The 19,310-nt window shown below is 36.1% G+C and overlaps 1 non-coding gene across 1 annotated transcript; it reads right to left on the bottom strand.

Annotated features, from left to right (window-relative positions):
• Nucleotides 1–18,920: 18,920 nt before the first annotated feature.
• LOC132284069 (small nucleolar RNA R71) lies at nt 18,921–19,029 on the bottom strand. Its single transcript, XR_009472199.1, has one exon. It is a non-coding gene; the product is annotated as a small nucleolar RNA R71 (small nucleolar RNA).
• Between the last annotated feature and the right edge of the window lie 281 nt (nt 19,030–19,310).

The raw sequence follows: 19,310 nt of genomic DNA, 5'->3' as shown, positions 1-19,310 counted from the left end.
CTTAAATATACGTATATTAAAACCTTAAGTGATACTTCTATCCATTGTTAGACTGATTTCTATGTATTTTGTGTTTTTAGGTATTTTCCCAAAGAAATGGTTAAAACCGGGCTTTTATGATGAAAAGAATGATAAAGAAGTTTATTGAGTCTTTGTCGATCATTTAAAGCAAGCCGAGAGTCAAAATGGTGAATTTTGGGGAGTTTCAAGTTCAGAAGCTCGAGCCTTAGTTCTATAGCTCGAGCTTAGCAGAAAAAGATAAAAAATTCCAAAGGCAAGAAAGCTCGAGCCCTGAGCTTCAGAGCTCGAACCCAACCACAGGGTGCTCTAGCCTTTGCCTAAGAGCTCGAGCACATAATGTGTCGGAATGTGAAAAGTTGATCCAAGTTCCCAAGACCTCGTGCTAAGCCTCAGGGATCGAGCACATGTCCAAGAATCTCAAGCTCACAGGCCCAAAGCTTGAGCCCAACACCTTAGGATCGAGCACCATGAAGAGAGAATCGAGCATTATCAATAAAAAGACATTTTGGACAAATTTTGCTCCCAGACCTGGACCTACTTCAGTATTTTGGGCATAACTTTTGACTCAAAACTCCAAATTGAGCAAACTCAGCGGCTTTGGAAAGAAGACTTGAAGTCCGATGTTTTTGTCTCTTAATAACCATCCTGATATTCGCCCCCTAAATGTGTCAAAATTGCATTACAATTTCAGAACAAGTTGCTGATAGGTTAAGCTCGAGCAATGACTCCAGAGCTTGAGCTCTGACGTCCTAGAGGATAAAAATACACGCAGGAATTATATATTTTGACTCCTCTTTGTTTCCTTATGGGCCCAGTTGTTACCAAAAGCTGTAAAACCAATCCAAAGGGAATTGGGACTTATTCTTTACTATGAAAGAAGAGGAGAAGACACATTAAGGGATCTATCCATCAATCTCTTTCATATATCTCTCTCTCTCTCACGACGGCTTTTAAGGTTTTAAAGAAGAATATCCCAAAGGAGTTTTGGCGGTCCGCGGCGATGAAGACCACAACAATACAGATGATATCTTGCGTCTTCCTCTCTTAGGGAATTGATGTAACCCGATACAATTACTATGGCTTGATTATTTATACTTTGGGATTTTAATAATTTGTATACTTTGATTACATGATTTTGAGCAATTGAGTCAACTCAATTGGTGTTTTAATGAATTAATAATTTTTGAATAGTTATTACCTTGTCTTAGATATAACTGCTCATAAATTATTCTCAACCCATTTTTATTGGACGATATCTGGTGGAGCCCTGTCGGACATAAGAATGGAGATTGTGTAATGGTGTTCAAACGTTTTTCTTAAATGAACTCTTTTATAATCTATGCTTAGGGAAGACGAGTTATACTGTAACATTAGTTAGAAGTAGGTAGGTGGATAATTCGTGCCAACTTTTGGTAGGTTATAGTTAGCTAAATTCAATGAAACATCTTTCTTTAAAACCGAATTAAATGAATATTACTGAGTTTAATTCATATGGTATATTTAGGTGGATCGTGGTGAAGTCAATCCCTAAGTATTTCTTCTCTTGATCTCAATCCTGTTATACCATTTATTTTCTTTTATGTTATTGAATTGCATCACAACACACAAAATCAAATCCTCTTTCTAAATTAAAAAGGTATTAATTGAAGACTTGATAAACCACCATAGTTCTTGAGGTTCGACACCCTCAACATAGCACTATCCTACAAGGATTCGTTCTATTGCGAATGGCATTTTATTATTGATAAATAAAAACAAACATCAATTTTTGGCGTTGTTGCCGGGGATCGTGTCACGGATTTATTGAGTTCGAGATTAGTTCTATTTTAATTTATAGTTTAGGACTTTGTATATATTTTTCTTTTGATTTCTTTTTGTTTTCAGGTGCAAGATTTTATGCACGGGAGCAACAAAGTAGAAGGAATAAAATTTTCTGAACCTTTTGTGAGTTTTTCTTACTCTTATCCTTGTACTTATTTTTATTGTATATTATTATTATTATTATTTTATTTTTATGTTGAAGAGGATTGAGCGTGAATGTAGGAATTTTTAGATACAGGTTATAGGGACCATTACATCCCTTCTACTTATAACCCTTCATCATGTTTTGTTCCTTATCCAATTGAGTCAAATTCTCTACAAGCATCCCCATCTTATTATGGACTTGCTTATTCTTTTTATCTTCCTTATAACTACTACACTCCCTAACAATTCTATGTTGAGCCAACTCCATCACCTTCTAGGTACTCGCCTGGATTTGAAGAAAAAGTATTAGCTGCTTTTGCTAAACTTACAGAAATTTATCCACTTATTCATTCTCATTCTCAAGCCATAGTCAGGCTAGAGGCTCAAGTTAAGCAAATAACGAGTGTTGTATCTCGCCTAGAGGAGGCGGAATTGGCAAGTCAGCTAGTAGTAAATCCAATAGAGCACAACATGATTGATGAGGATATTCCTTCTAATTGTGATCATAAATTTATTCAGGCCATCAATATCTTAGAAAGTGAGGATGCGGTAGTCAATATAGAGGAAGAGAAAAAGGATGGAGAGAGTGAGTTTTCTAAAAATTCAATTGAGTTTTTGAAAGATACTGCCTTGCTAAATAACAAAGGAAGTAATTCTTTGAATATACTTCAAGAGTATAACAAGAATGCAAGGCAGACCACTGTTGATTTTGTTTTCAAGACCGTAGATGAAGGGAACGATATTAAATCTTCCATTTATTTTCAAATTATTCCTTTGGAAAATGATTTCAATGTTGTAAGTGAGAAGGTAATGGAAAAAATTCATAAGAGGTTAAACGTGGATATTCTGTATCCTATTTTTGATAGTTTTGACCAGCGAGTCACCCCCACATTTGCTAGAGACGTTAAGCTTAGCACTTGTAGATTATTTTATTTTTTATTTCTATTTTTTATATAGGTTTTTTTTTTTTAATAGTTGTTTTTCTTTTTTAGATTAGTTTTTATTTATTTATTTTTCTTTTCATTCTTTTTAGTTTTTCTAGGTTTTTAGTTTATTTTTGTAATTTTTTTTAATTTTTGATTAGACTAGTTTAGGTTTGTTTTTATATATATAAAAAAAAGGTTAGTTTCTATGTGTATTTTTCTTTTATTTTTAGATTAGGTTTGTTTTGTTTTGTTTTGATTAAAAAAAAAAAAAAAAACAAAACAAAAAAAACTAAAAAAAAATTGATTGACTCGTGCATAATGATATATATCTGTTTTACTCCATATACTTGATACTCTGATGTATGCTGTGGAGTGTGATTATTTTGTCAGATACAAAGGACTAAGTTTGGGGGTGGTGACAATTTCATTCCTATGAGCTATTAATTCTTGATTGTTGCTGGTTTTGCGTATTTGGTAATATCTTTCTAACTTTATATCTGTTTTTACACATTGAGGACAATGTGCATCTTAAGTTTGGGGGTAAGGCAGTGCCTTTTAAAATTTTTTTGTAGATAGAATATGCATAAGGGTATGCATTTTAATTATTTTAAGCATAATTTTGCGTCTATTGATTGTTGTGATGTCTATATGCAGTGTGATATTGGTTTAAGATGGCTTCTATGCTAAATTCATGCTAAATAGGGATTTTTGAAAAATTTTGATATCAGTTGGTAGCCTGTGGTCTACTTTGTCAGGGTAGTTACAATTTGATGATTTTGATTCCTAGAATACTTTACTTGGCACATGTTCACACTTACATGCATTCTGTGGGGGTATAAACTTGAAATCTTATTATGTTTTGTGTCAAACTGAGATAAGCAGGTGAATTTGATGATTTTGAGAACCAATGTATAAAAAAAAGAAAAAATGGTATGTATGCAATGAAGAAAAAAAATAATAAATGAAAAGAGCTCTTTATTAATGTGAAAGAAACAGAAAAAAAAAAAAAAGAAACAAAGGGTCAGGTCTGTACCTAGATTGCTTGAATAATTAAGTCCTTAGGGGTGTTCCACACCCAATGCCCTAAAACCATTTGGTTTGGGAGTCAATGGCTGAAAGTTCATTACATAAGTGGTTTAGGTTGCCTAGATTACTTAAGCAATTAGGTCCTTAGGGGTGTCTTGACACCTAATGCCCTAAAGCCGTCTGGTTTGGGAGTCATTGGCTGAAAACTCGTTACATGAGTGATTTAGAAAGCCTAATAGACCTTGACATTGCACAGTACCCATTTGAAAAAAATGAGTTGAAAAAAAAAAGAAAGTAATGAATGAAATAAATGCATACCTGTAGAAAATTAGGAAAAATTCATTGGGGATCAAAATTTGAAAAGTTTACTTGTGAATTGAGGGATAACATGGAATAGATATGAGTATGCATGGTAAGTCATATGTTTAAAATTGTGAGTTCACTTTAAAAAGGCTTTTGGGGATTAATATTGTTGAATTTATAATTAAACTGACATATGGGGACCATGGCTGCTGATATAAGCTTAAGAATTTGAAATTTTTTCTTGTTTAATATAGTTCTTTATACTTATTGTAATTGACGGATTGATGCATTGCTTGGACATTGTGATATGAAACGTGTGATGACCCTGGATTTTTTGACCCATATGGTCTCTAGAGATACAGCATGTCTCTAAGACACCAATGTGACCCTTAATGAGGTCACAAAACCCAAAGGAACAAAATGCGGAAGCGACGTTTTAAAAACGGATAAGAATGAACCTAGGGGCAAAATGGTCATTTCACATTGAAAGGGGTACCACCGTGCACACCATTGGAAAGAAAATGAAAAATTAATAAAGATAGACTCAAGAATCACTTGATTCGGAGTCCGGACGGCAAAGATATCAAGTTTTGAAGTTGAAGGAATGGAAACCCCATCTCAGTTTGAACCAAATTCTAACACTACTTCACTAAAACTCAAATATATTGAGCTACAAGAATAATCTTAAGTTGAAATTGCTACCATTGGAAAGCTTATTTCGACGCGATCAATTTAGACTCAAGAACGGACCAATTCGGAGTTAAAACGAAAGAGATATGATGATTTGAAGTCGGAGGTGCAGTGCTGAACCAAGACACACACACACACCCTTGTGAACAGTACTACTAGCGCTCGTGTAAGGGCTTCGAGCACTCGTATGGCACACACCCAAGGGCTAAAACTCTCTACCCCATCTTCGAGCGCTCGTGCGACATTTTCGAGCGCTCGTTCTGCTGAAGGCTTGGAAGAAAACTGAGTTTGAAATGTGATTTTGAGGACTTTCTAAGCCTTTTTGAATAAAAAAACAAAAAAGAAACCCCCCCCAAAATCATGTTTTCTACCCGACCATGTGAACGGGATAAAAAAAAAAACTCACAGCAAAATGTCAAGAATGCCCTTAGATCAGATTAGGCTCAAAACGGCAAAAATACAAGTTTGCACCAAGCATGCATTTGACCCCAAATGCAATTCTAGGCTGAAACGAATATGCACACAAATTTAATAAGTGATTTTGAGCAAGCGGGAATGGACCGCGGCTTCTGAAAATGGCCGAGTCAAAATCCGACCCCCCGATGGCCAAAAAGGCGAAAATGAACTTGAAATGAAAATTTTGAAAACCAAAATTAACAAATGATTGGAAATTACCATTTGGCCCTTGGCCACACTTCATACATGATTAATGAGACCCTATGAAAAAATAAAAATGGAATTCCCACACCCGATGCAAACATGGTGAAACATTTACTTGACACTTTTCAATATTTTCATATATTCTCATTAAAAGGAAAATTTAACATCCATGACATATATGTGATTTCAAAAGAAGTTTAGCCCTTGACCTCATGTCATATACATAAAATGAGAATCAAAAAGTATGCTTAGGCACACACTACAAGTTTAGAATCAAATATACACATTTGACAAAGAAGGTTACAAATGGCATTCCAAGCCAACCTTCACAAAGATGGAAACCTCCAAGTCCACAAACCATCCAAGCATAATGAGAGTCTCAACTTTAATTCCTGTACCTGAAAAATTTCCCACAACGTGGGTGAGTAACATAAAGCTACTCGTAGGAGATGAGCATGCATCGACCTAACTTTTTACAATTTTATCACCATAAGGTGAAACATGTTAAAGGAGCTCATGCCACTTAACGTCTATGTCAAGAGTGAGACTCAGGGATCATCCTAAGCTACCTTAGATCATTTCTAGCATAAATCACATCTCTCATGCAATTTCAATAACATAGGAACATGTTATACAAGGCAACAAGATATAGATACTCAAAGTTATCGACTTGAAATCTAAAATGCGAAAACAACCAAAGTGGGTCATGCCATCTAACGTCTTTGTTCCAAATGAATCTATAGGATCACTCCTAAGTCACATTTGAACAATAAAGCACAAATCACAATATCTATGCAATTTAACCAACATAGAAGCATGCTATACAAAGCAACTAGATATAGATTCTCAATGTTATCAACTTGAAATCTAAAAGTGCAAATCAACTAAATATAGCAATTTAGTATAATTAGAATATCTAATACCACACATCAAGACATAGATTCTCTAGGTTGTCAACTAGAAATCTAAAAGTGTGAAAACAACTAAATATAGCAATTTAGTATAGATGTACTTAATAACATCAAATCGCCAATAACCAAAACCATAAGTCACAATTAAACATGATTGTCAACTTAGAATTAAATGAGAAAACAAATAGTGGAAGACTTGGACATCAAATCCCGGATTTCCACCGAGAACAAAATGGTTATTCCAGGCACTAACCCGCTGGGAAGACCATCCTAGTGCGCACTATAAAATAGGGAGAACTCATACCTCCCGTACTAGAGCCAAACTCTAGCCATATCACTCGTAACAATAATGTCCCAAGACTCCAAAATAAGTCAAATAAGTTTCACAACTTATACATAATTTATATAATGCACGAAATCACCTTCCATGCACAAGTAGATTGAAACCACACAATCCATGCCTTAGAGTTTAAATTCTAAAATGGCATATATAATGTCAATTACAAAGTGTGCAATTCATTACACATGGGATCAATATATTTCATAAAGAAAACATATTCTCATGAATATAAATATAACAACAATGTTGTCTAATGCTCAAAACACAACAAAGTGAATACATAACAAGTTCAAGTCCATGATTTGAATATAGAAATAACTTCTAAAATACCAATAGATCTATGGAGCCATTAGATAGAATTTAATTAAACAAAATAATTAAATTCTCTAAATTTCAAATTAAATTCAAATAACCTCTAATTAATATATGTTAAACAACATAGCATGCTCATTACATATATCAAGTCAAAAGTACAAAATGAGCAAGTCATATAGAATTTAATTAATTTAAATTAATCAAATCTCTAGATTTCAAAAGTTATTCAAATGATCCCAAATTAATATATATCAAGCACCAAATTATGGTCATACCATTCTCAAGTCTAAAATGGAATACAAGTAAAATACAATTTACTAGAATTTAAATCAAATTAAATCCATTTAATCTCTAGATTTGAAAACTCATCTAAATCATCCCAAATTAATATATGTCAAAGATCAACTCATGGCCATGCCATTTACCAAGTCTAAAATGAGTTATATGCAAGATATGATAAATCACTAATTTATCAAATTAACTAAAGACATGCATACAACTTATCAACACAAAACATGCAAGAAAAAGTATTCCCAAGTTCAAGCTTGAAAATCAATGGAAGGCTCTCAAAAATCAAGGTCAAGACCTAAGGCTTCAAGCTCCATCCATGGAGGCTAGGGTTTTTGGTGAGGAAGGAATGAAATAATGTGAAAATGTGTGAGTGGAGGAAATAGAAATCCTCCACTCACTATGTGCTCTTATACCATGGTTAACACACACATCTATGGTCAATTGCACAAAAACCCTTCTTTAAAACTATAATCCCAAAATGACCAAAAAGTAATTGCAAGACTTAATTTGGAGTATACATTTGTCACAAATCCAAGTATTCAATGTAGGCTTAATCCTAAGCCTACACTTGTCAACCATCCAAGCCAACAAGTGCACCTATCCTAGGTTAACAAGTGGGTGAATCTCCACCCTCCAAATGTCATCATATAAGGCATCAAAGTGTTTCCACATAAATGTCAACAAGTGGACCAATGAGAGTGTGAAACTTGTCACACTTTTCAAAAATTGCAAAAAGGCCATTTTCTAAAATGTAACGACCCGGTCATTTACCTCCCTCTTATTTTTCCTAAAATTTTACGGATAAATTTTTTCTGTTTAATTTTCTGTTCTGAGTTCAGTTTCTCATCTCATAGTGTCATCTCGAGTGCTCGGAAAAAGTTTCTGAGACTCTTTCGTTCGGATTGACAACTTCCTTTAAGGACCGAATCATTTCCACATTTTTCATTTTTCGACGCTATGCACTATTTTGTCCTTTTCCCTATTTTGTCTTATTCTCGTTTGTCAGTTTTTGGCACAACCTCACTTTTCGTGCTCGGAGTTAGTTTTTGACTTCACATATCTTGATCTTGCGTGGTTTCCACAAAATACGTATCTTCACTTTTTCAAGAAAGTACTCTGGTTATTCCCGGTGTCCGTAGAAGCATGGATACACAACTCTTTGGAATTCTTTTATTTTCTTGGGGTGTTTTTCATAAATATATTTTGAAGATATTTTATTTCAGGGGTATCTAAGAAAATATCTTTTGGAAGATATTTTCATTCTGGGGCAGTTTCGCAGTTAACCCTTTTTGTAGGGGTCATTGTGCAATTAACGAAAGTTATTGCAAAATGTCTCGTCTGAAGCCTGGATTCTCGAACGGGATTCATTTTCACATTTCGTCGAGTTGTGGACTCTTAGAATTTTGTAGTGGTCGTTTTTCTCCAATTTTAGAGTTTCTGGACCCGGTTGCCGCCAAACTTGTTTGGGGCATAACTTTCTGTTCGGGACTCAGTTTTTGACGCCGTTTCTTCCGTTGTTCATATTTTCTCATTTTAAATCTTTTTTGTTCATGGAGTTTTGCCGTTTGAGCACGTCTTCTCAAATTCCACTTTTCCAGACCCGGCGGGGCCCTTTCGGGGCAATTTTTGAGACTAACTATAAATAGGATGCCCTAAAGTGAAAAATCAGATTTTCACTCTTCTTCTCCACCTCTTGGCCAGCAGCCATGGAAGCTCCTTGGCTGCCACCCTTTGACCTTCTCCTCCACTTGATTTCCTAAGTGAAATATCTTCGGCCTTAACATTTAATGCTTGTCTTGACGCCGCGCACCTTTCGCCCTTATTAGAATCCATTTTTGACGATTTTTCGAGTTCGGTTTTGGAGTCAAGTTGAGATTTTCATGGGTCTTCTTGCGGATTCTTGTTCACAGTGTTGTCCCCGACAATACCTCTCGGTACCGTCGGATTCGGAGCACTTTCGTTTTGGTGGGGATTTGAGATTTTCATCTCAAATTGAGGTAGGGGATGTTCTAGGTTTAAATTCTTATTATATAGCGTGCTTGTGATATTTATACAACTTGTTGGCATGATTAAATATAAAATCTAGAGATTTTATTATTTATTTTTCTTGTACGGGATCTATTTTTTCCGGTTGCTCATGACTTGGTTTAAACATGTAGCATGATATTATATTACTCCTTGATATGCTCATTGTCATGTATAAAAGTGGGAACATTTGAACAAGTATTAAAGCTTTTATTTAATATTTATCTTAAGTGAAAAATTAATTCACATGGCCTTAATTAGCTTGGAATCAATATGTGTTAGCATATTCTATTAGGCCCTAGCATGCTCTTCAACATAGATTAAATTGGGAGTAATCGGAGTTGTTTAAAAATCTAGAGATTATTTAATTAATTGATTAATTAATTTGCCTCGAGTGTACTATTCACTCCATTTGATTTTCGACTTGATATTCATGATGTACATGTCATCTAGTTTCATATATATTAAATCTAGAATATTTGATTAGGTTTTGAAATCTATCATTTATTATTTTTCTAGTATTAAAGTTTAATACTCATGGTCGTATCTTGCATGTAATTCACTTGTATCGTGTTTTTAAAAACAAGTCTTGACATGTTGTATAACATACATTAAATTGAGGTCACTTGGATGACTTTTAAAATATAGAGATTTTAATTAAATGAATTAATTAAAATCCGTTCAATGGTTCCCTAAACTAGATTAAGTTTCTAACCTTGTATTCATGATTTCCTTGACAAGTTCTTTCACGTGTATCAAATCAAGAATAATCGGATAAGTTTTGAAACTTATATTTAATTAATTCCTTTGTATGGAACTTAATTCACATGGTTGCATCTTGTATGAAATAAACTTGTAACTTGACATTAAACTTGGCCTTGACATGATCCTTGACATGCCTTGTTGTAGAACACTTGAACTTACCTTGAAATCTTGATAACTTGATCCCTTGAGTAGATTAAGTTTCCTTTTTATGCTCCCATCGATATAATCATGACCCCTTATATCTAGGTTTCATTAACGTATTTAATGAACATGTACTTGTCTTGAAATGGTTTAATTACACATGTGTTGCTTAGAAGGTAATTGAATCATGTATCTTATACTTGTGGTATATTTTCTTCAATGAATTCCAATCACTATATATCATGGTTGTTGTCTATATAGTTGCACACTATGATTTCTTGACATTTCATATGCCATCATAGTTGAGTACTTAGGGCATGACTTGTATGTTCCAAAATCTTAGTTGTGCATGAAACGTGGTTAATGCATTTCTTGTATTTGATACAATCTTGACTTGCACAACTTGTTGATTTTGGGACTTGGGATATCAATCAAGAATTGACATGGCTAGGACTTGGTTCTAGTATGGGGGAATGTCCTCCTATAACTATAGTGTGCACTAGGGGAAAGGTACCCATGGGTTAGTAGCCCTAAAGTGATCTCAAGAGTACGGTTTTAATCCGGGCGATATCCAAGTTTCCACATTGGTTGATTTCACACCTTGTCTTTGTCGTGATATGTGAAATGCACCAATCTTGTTTCATTGCATAGATTTTATGCTTCATTCATGATTTCAAGTATACTTCTTGTCATGTTAATTGGTGTAGTCCAATCATGTAAATTGCATTGATAATGTAATTCTTGTTAACTTATATCCAAGTATATTTGTTGTCGTGTTATATGGAATATTCCATCCTTGTTTACGTGCATAGATAGTATGCCTTATCCTTGATTCCATATGTTACTCCTTGACGTGTTTTATGAAATGCACAAACCTTGTTAATCGCATAGATATTATGCCCTGTTCTTGATATCTTATATGACTCCTATCGTGTAAATTAGAATGCTTAAACCTTGTCATTAGCATAGATATTATGCATTACCCTTGATTTCATGTATATTCCTTGTCTTGTTAAATGGGGTGTTCCAATCTTGCTTAATTGTATTGATAATGCAATCTATGTTGATCTATATTCATGCATCCTTCTTATCGTGTTCTTGGATTATCCCAACTTTGACTTGTTTCATGTGTGTACATATATCATGATTCTTGTTGCTTTGTATAACATGTTTCTATGTTGTTGAAATGTATGAATGATGTGATTTATGCTAGAAACACTCTAAGGTAGCTTAGGATGCTCCCTGAGTCTCACTATGACATAGACGCTAGGAGGCATGAACCCCTTTAGCATGTTTTATCATAAGGTGATAAAACCATAAAACGCTAGGTCGATGCATGGTCATCTCCTACGAGTAGCTTTATGTTGCTCACCCTACGATACTGGGGCATATTTCAGGTATGAAGACTTGGTTCGTGACGTTTGGCATTCCTTGGGTGGTTTGGAGACTTGAAGTCCTTTTAAATGCATTTTTGATTACATGCAAGTGTTAGCATGCTTAAGTCCAGTTTTTGAATTGTATTGTGTAAGTAGGCCAAAATGTCATTTTTTTGCCTTTGATTTGTAATATGTGCTTAAGCACACTTTTTAGCACTTATTCTATGTATATGATATATCGCCGAGGGCCAAACTTCATTTGAAATCCTTGCGTATTGAAAAATGTATAAATTTGTCTCTAATGTGAATGCTATGAAAACCATGTGAATTACCATGTCATTTTTGCACTGGAGTGTACATGAGTGTGTAATTCATCCTTTAGTATCCATTTACCATGTATGAGGTGTGGCCAAGGGCCAAACACCAATTTGTCGTCACTTTTGCATTTTAATCTTATACATTGCATTTTGGGCCAAAATAGTTAAAACCGAGCCTTTAAGGGTTCATTTTCAAATCGGGTGGTGCAAAGTGTGTTCCGGCACCTCCACTAGGTCTCATTAGTCATGTTTGAAGTGTGGCCAAGGGCCTAATGGTCATTTGAAATCATTTCCTAATTTTGGATTTCAAATTTTCCATTCCAAGTTCATTTTTGCCTTTTTGGCCGTTGGGGGGTTGGATTTTGACTCGGACATTTCCAGGAGCCGCAGACAATTCCCGCGCGCTCAAAATTACTATTTACGTCTGCGTGCATGATCATTTCTGGGAAAAACCCTTTCGTTTGTGTTTTGAGCCTCCTACGGATTCATTTCCCCTTTTTTGTTGAAAATTCTCGCTTAAGGGCATTTTGGGAGGGTTATCTTGTGTTGCTTTAAGGAGGAGAGGGAGGGGGGTTTTCTGCTGTGGTGTCTATTCTTGGAGGCGTTGGTGTTTGGAAAGCCATTCAGAAGGGATGGAATGAGTTTTCTAAGCATATCAGATTTAGAGTTCATGATGGTACAGAGATTCGGTTTTGGGAGTATTTGTGGTGTGGAGATCGCACTTTAGCATGTTCTTTCCCCAGACTTTTTAGGATTGCGGCTAATAGGCATGTCTCAGTGGCTGACTGCTATCGCCTTGATAGCGGGAGACCGGTTTGGGATATGCTTTTTCAGCGATCTTTTTAGAATTGGGAGATGGATGATTTCTTTGGTTTTTTAGAGTTATTGTACAGCCAGGTGGTCTGTGGAAGAGGTAGGGGTTCTCTTGTTTGGATTCCTTCTTGTAGGGGAAAGTTTAGTGTGAGATCTTTCTTCGGATGCCAAGGCGCCGTTGAAAGTGGCTTTATTTGCTTGGACGATCGTGTGGGGTAAAATATTGAAGCTGGATAATTTAAGGAGGAAAAAGTATATCACAGTGAATTGGTGTTGCATGTGTAAGCGTAATGGCGAATTGGTTGACCATCTTCTTTTGCATTGTCCAGTAGCGCTCAAATGTTCGAATCTCTTGTTTGGATTATTGGGAGTTCACTGGGTTATGGCTAGATCTACGAGAGGTCTAATGGACACCTGGAGAGGGGCAAGGGTGGGAGCACAAGCTCAAGGGTTTTGGAGGATGGCGCTCTTGTGTCTTTGGTGGTGTATGTGGAGGGAGAAGAATAAAAGATCCTTTAAAGGAGAGGAATCTTTGGTTATTGTTCTCAAATATTATGTTATTAGCTCTTTATTTTTTGGGGGTTCGGGTAGTCTATGTTCCTCTGTTGAGGAGACTATTGAGTTTTTGGTTTCCCTAGGGCCTCAGGGTACCCAGGTTTTTGTAGTCTTGTAGGGACAAGTTCCCTTTTTGATCGCTTTTAATTAATTACTTATTTATCAAAAAAATATATATATATATAGTCAGAAACGTCCCCCACAATGTCATGTCGATAAAGCAACTCCAAAAACCAAGAGTAGTGATACTCACACCGAAGACTTATAGTGAATTACCTAATCAAATGGTTTTTGATTGGTTATTTATGCTAAATACAAGCGAAGACTTCCTTATTTCTTGCATAAATGACCAATTAAAAGTAGTATGTTTAGGGTAGGGCCCGTTTACTAGCAATTCACTACAACTATTCGGTGTAAAAATCATTTTCCAAAAACCAATGGCATCCTCAACCTCCCAATCTTGAAAATGCCTCAAAAAAATGAACATCCCAAACCGTACACTCACTATCAAGACAATAGGAGTCAACCGCTAAGGCATGTCTATTTGAAGCAATCCGAAAAAGTCTAGGGAATATGAGAGCGAGAGGGCGATCACCACACTATGCATCCTCCCAAAAACTAATGGACTTATCATCCTTAACTTAAAATCTGATGTGTTTGGAAAATTGATTCCATCCCTTACGGATGAAAACCCCAACTCCACTTGGAGCTCTCACCACAGAGGAACACTAACCTCCACGTGCTACCCCAAACCTGCATGCAATCGCCCTTTTCCAAATCTCCACAGCAACTTTCCCAAAAGAGCCTTATTGAAATGCACCATTCTTCTGAATCGGAGTGCAGGCCCTCTCCAAACTAACCAAGTGAAACTTAAACTCCTCCCCTTTATTGCCCCACAAGAAGTTTCGTTGCGATCTTTTAATCTTCTTAGCCACTGAAGACTGAGGGAATCTAGAAAATAGAAAGGAAATAAGTAGGAAGACAAGATAGAGTGCTCTTTATAAGAACAACCCTCCTGCCTTTAGAAATATACTGCTTCTTCCAACCGGTCAATCTTTATAAAGATACTGCTACCCACTCTTCTAGAAGAAGTCCCAAGCGGCATACCCAAATAGGAAATGGAAAGAGAACCAACACTACACCTCAAGTTTGGGCTAAGGTGGGAATCTCAGGAACCTTCCCAACCGGAACTATAACACTCTTACCCACATTCACCTTCAAAGTAGAAACAATTTGAAACCAAGTCAAAACACACCTCAGTTCATCTGAGACACGTCCGCATCACAGAAAACGGAAGTGTCATCCGTAAACATCAAATGAGAGATCTCCAACTGACTAACAACTTTCCTTCCCACCCTAAAACCTCTCAAAAAAACCCAAATCTATTGCCCTTAAATCATCATTCTACTAAAAGCCTCCATCACAATAAGGAACAAAAAGGGGGAAAGCAGATCCCCTATCTTAACAGTTAACCCCCTCGAACTGCCAAAGAAGCCCGTCGGAACTCCATTCACAGGGACCGAGAAACGAGCACTAGAAATACAGAACTCAATCCATTTCCTCCATCTCTCGCTAAATCCCATCCTCTTTAGAATATAGAGGAGGAAACTCCAACTAACATGATCGTATGCCTTCTCGATATCCAACTTGCACATGACCCTGGAATCTCGGCATTTTGTTTAGAGTCAACACACTCACCAGCAATAAGCACAGAATCTAAAATCTGATGACCTCCAAAAAACGCATTTTGAGACTCCAAAATGACCCCATCCAAAACAGCCCTTAATTTCAGAGCCTGGACCTTTGTAATTAGTTTATAGAAACACCCCACCAAACTAATAGGTATAAAGTCCTTCACATCAGTCGTTCTTCCCTTTTTTTGGAATGAGGGCAATAAACGTGGCATTCAGGCTTCTCTCAAAACGTCCCTAGTGATGAAAAGCATGAAAAGTGCCCATCACCTCCCCCTTAACAACCTCCCAGCTTGAGAAGGAATCTCATAGAAAAATCAACGGGGTTCGGAGCTTTGTCCCTGTTACAACTCTTCAACGCCTTTAACACTTCTTCAAAAAAAGGCCTTTCCAACCCATCTCTATCTTCCCCTGAAATAGCGTCAAAATGGAGTCCTCCAAGCAAAGGACGCCAACTCGACGTTTCGGTGAACAACTTCTGGTAAAAAGAGACAATCCCTCCACAAACCTCCTCCAGACAAAAGCATCCTATCTACCACAATCCTCCCAATATGGTTACCTCTTCTGTGGGCATTTGTAAGCCAATGAAAGGATTTAGTTTTTCTATCCCCTCCTTCAACCAATGAAGCATGGTTTCTTAATGATGGGTGAATGATCTGTTCATCATCCTTGCTTTATTGTATTGAGTTAGTAGCTTCTAATTGAAGAATACTGGAAAATGTTCTACAAGTAATCATATCATTACTTTTCTTTTTTCATTTTTAAACATTAAAATTTTACATCATCAGTTTTCCTATTGTTCAGATTCATAAGAGATAGGGAGAGAGAGAGAGGGGGATAGAGAGAGATGTATATTGTGTATCTGATAAGTGCTTAAATGTTACACATTTCAGCACCTAAGCTAGGGTATTTCAGTCTTTGCATCTATCTTAATTTCATGTTTTAGTCTTAATTTATGTTTTTATGTATTTGATGGCAATAAAGTTAAAATGAGCTAAGAACGGTCCATTAAAGCCTTTTCAGAGTCAAGCAAAGACATTCAGAAAAAGTTCAGAAAATGGCAAAAAGAGGTCGCAGCCCATTGCTCGTATAGTGTGTTTATTCTTCAAAAGCAGTCAATCAACCAATTAGCTCGGGGCCAAAATGGAGCTAAATAAGGGTTAAAGGAAATTTTCAACTTTGGGGGATCAATCCCCCAGGGTGGGGGATTGATTCCCCACTATTCACAGAACTAAAAATGCCTTTTGGGGATCGATCCCCAAGGCTATAGGATCGATCCCCCAGCACCTGGCAGCATTGTGGGATTGATGTTTACCTGGCTACAGGATTTTGTCTTTTGGGCTTATTTTTGTAACTTGTAGGCTTTAATAGGGTTTGTTATTTAAGGCCCAGTGAACCATTAGTTTAGGATTAGTTATTATTTTATTTTAGGGAGTTATTATTTTTTGATTATTACATTTGATTTTTTTCTGTAAGATATAACGTTCTCTCTAGAAAAAAGGGAAGAGGCTAGGGTTTCAAGAAATTTTACAAGCTCTCTGTCTACAGTTGAAGGAAGAAGAAGAAGGAGCCAAAAGATGGAGATGGGGCTTGTTGACACCATGATCATCTCCTCCATGAGCTAGTTCTTCACTTAGGGCTCCTAAGTTCATGTAACCTAAACCTTTGTATTTCTTTTCTTGGGGAATTAATATGTTGTAATTAAATGTATGGCCTTGTGATTTCTTTATATAGAAACGCTTGATTTGACAAATTAGGGCTTGTAAGGATAAATTCTTCCATTGAAATCTCTAGTTGATTGTATGCCTATGTATAATTAATTAGGGATTTTATTCTTCATTAGATGATTTAAACTTAATTCTTTCATTAATTCTATATGTAATTTGCATGTCTATATGTGATTAGTTTGGAATTATATTCTACACTAGATACTTCTTATAGTCGTGTTTAGTGATGGCCATAGCATGATACTTAGTTGATATAATTGTCAATTAATTTGATGGATAAAGGCTTAATCTTGATAGGTTGTTCTACAAATTAGCTTACTTGTCATTAGTTAATTGTAGTAAAGTAGGCAATTTGTGCTTGATTATGTTAATCAATACTTCTAATTACAATTAGTATTATCCTCTTGATCGATGTGTGCTCTTATCGGATATATTTGTGAATGTGTATGGTGGGTTATGACGTAGTCTTAAATGGGTTCTACACTTTAGTTTAATTGTCATTAGGTAGACAATTCATTCTTGATGTTGATAATTTATGCTTACAATTGTGATTTATGATGATAATGTGACCACATTTATAATTACACTATTGAATTCCCCATTAATTAAAAGCATATGGTTAATTGCATGAGCTTAGTGGTGAATCCTAACCCTAAGACTCTCTTCCTATCTCTTTAATTCTTAGTTTAATTTACTTGCATTGCCATTTTCATTTCCATGTTTTCAATTGAACTCTAGTTTAATCACTTCACCAAAAAACTCTCTCTCTCTCTCTTGTGCAATCTCATTAGCACAAAAATCAAGTTTAATCCCAACACGTGTTCAATCCCTTAGGAACGATCCCTTCTCACTTCATACTTGACGGTATAAGTGTTAAGTGGCTTTTATATAAATTTAAAGTATGATGCCCATTTGACACCATTTCCAAAACCAAAGTGTTGTGCATTATTTTATGCACACGCTCGGGTCGCATTATAGTTTTGACGCCGTTGCCGGGGATTGACGGTTTAGTTGGAATTGAATTAGGCATTAGGACTAATTTGATTGTTTTCTTTAAATTACTATTTTCTTACTAATCCCTCTTGTTCAATTAGGTGCTTGAAAAGAAGAGGAGCAAGCATTGGATCTTGGCACCATTGTGACATTGTTGTTACGGACTTTCGTGAGCTTCCTTGAATTTCTTTTACTATAATTGTTCAATTTTCTACATGCTTGCGAGATAGCCCTTGTCGAGGCTATCACATTGTTTAAATTTTTGTCCAAGCATAAGCCCAAAAGGAGGCTATTACTTTCTTGATACAAAGCATCGGCCCGTGTGGAGGCAATTTAATTTAGTGCATTGATGTAACATGGGAGCATGGGAACATCGTATGTGGAGGTGGTGAATTGTTGTTAATTGTTGTTGTGGTTTGTTGTGAAGTTATTGTGGTTTAATCTTGAATCATTCATTCAGCGTTAGGAGGTAGTTATAAGAGAATTTTTCCCATTCTTGATTATCCTACACTTAATGGAAAACCAATTCTAAAATCTAGGGCATATAGATAATCTAGGTGAGTATCACCCTCTTAATGGGCATCCACCTCAAGGTGTGCATCCACCCTTGGGAATTCCGTATCCTAATGTGTTTCCACAACCCAATCAAATGCAACAACCTCCAATAATTCCAATCCATCCTCAAGATCATGTAGTGTATCCCCCCAATCCTCGATTATCTCTTCGGGATCACTACACTCCCAATGAATACAATGCACCAACATACATCAGGTTGCCAAACTTTCGGGCAGACCATTATGAAATCAAGCCCGCAATCATCCAAATGTGCCCCTTTTTCTATGGGTTGAGCAATGAAGAATCACATAAACATGTGGATGAGTTTTTGGAAGTTTGTTCAACTGTGAAATCACGGATCTTCCGGAAGAAGTCTTAAAAATGAAGCTTTTCCCTTTTATTCTTCGGGAAAAGGCTAAATATTGGTTTAACAACTTGAGGGCAAATTCAATCACATCTTGGGCTCAACTATAATGTGAATTCCTAACAAAATTTTACCCCACAAGTAGAACCGATGCTATGAGAGCTTATATCCATGAATTCTCCCAAAACAAAGGAGAACCTTTGCAGGAAGCATGGGAGCGTTTGAACGATTTGTTATAGAAATGTCCACATTACGACATTCCTAAGTGGCAATTAGTTCGTTGCTTCTATGAAAGCTTATCCGATACCCAAAAAGGTATGGTTGATGCTTCATGTGGAGGAGCCTATTTGGATAAAAATGAAGACGATGAGTGGCATCTTTTTGATCACATGAGCGAAAATTCAATGCATCGTTCTTCATCGTCCCGATTTGGCCAAAATTTAAATGAAGGAGGGAAGAAAGCATCCAATCTTTCTCAAGTGGAGAGTTCCATGGAGATTGCCGCACATGTTAACACTCTTACTTAAAGGTTTGATAAAT

Source organism: Cornus florida, unplaced genomic scaffold (genome assembly GCF_030987335.1).
Source record: "Cornus florida cultivar Cherokee Brave unplaced genomic scaffold, ASM3098733v1 CherokeeBrave_3.0.0_Hap2_Chr01, whole genome shotgun sequence".
Taxonomy (NCBI): domain Eukaryota; kingdom Viridiplantae; phylum Streptophyta; class Magnoliopsida; order Cornales; family Cornaceae; genus Cornus; species Cornus florida.
Note: the sequence above shows the minus strand (reverse complement) of the source record. Positions and strands in the feature narration are given on the sequence as shown.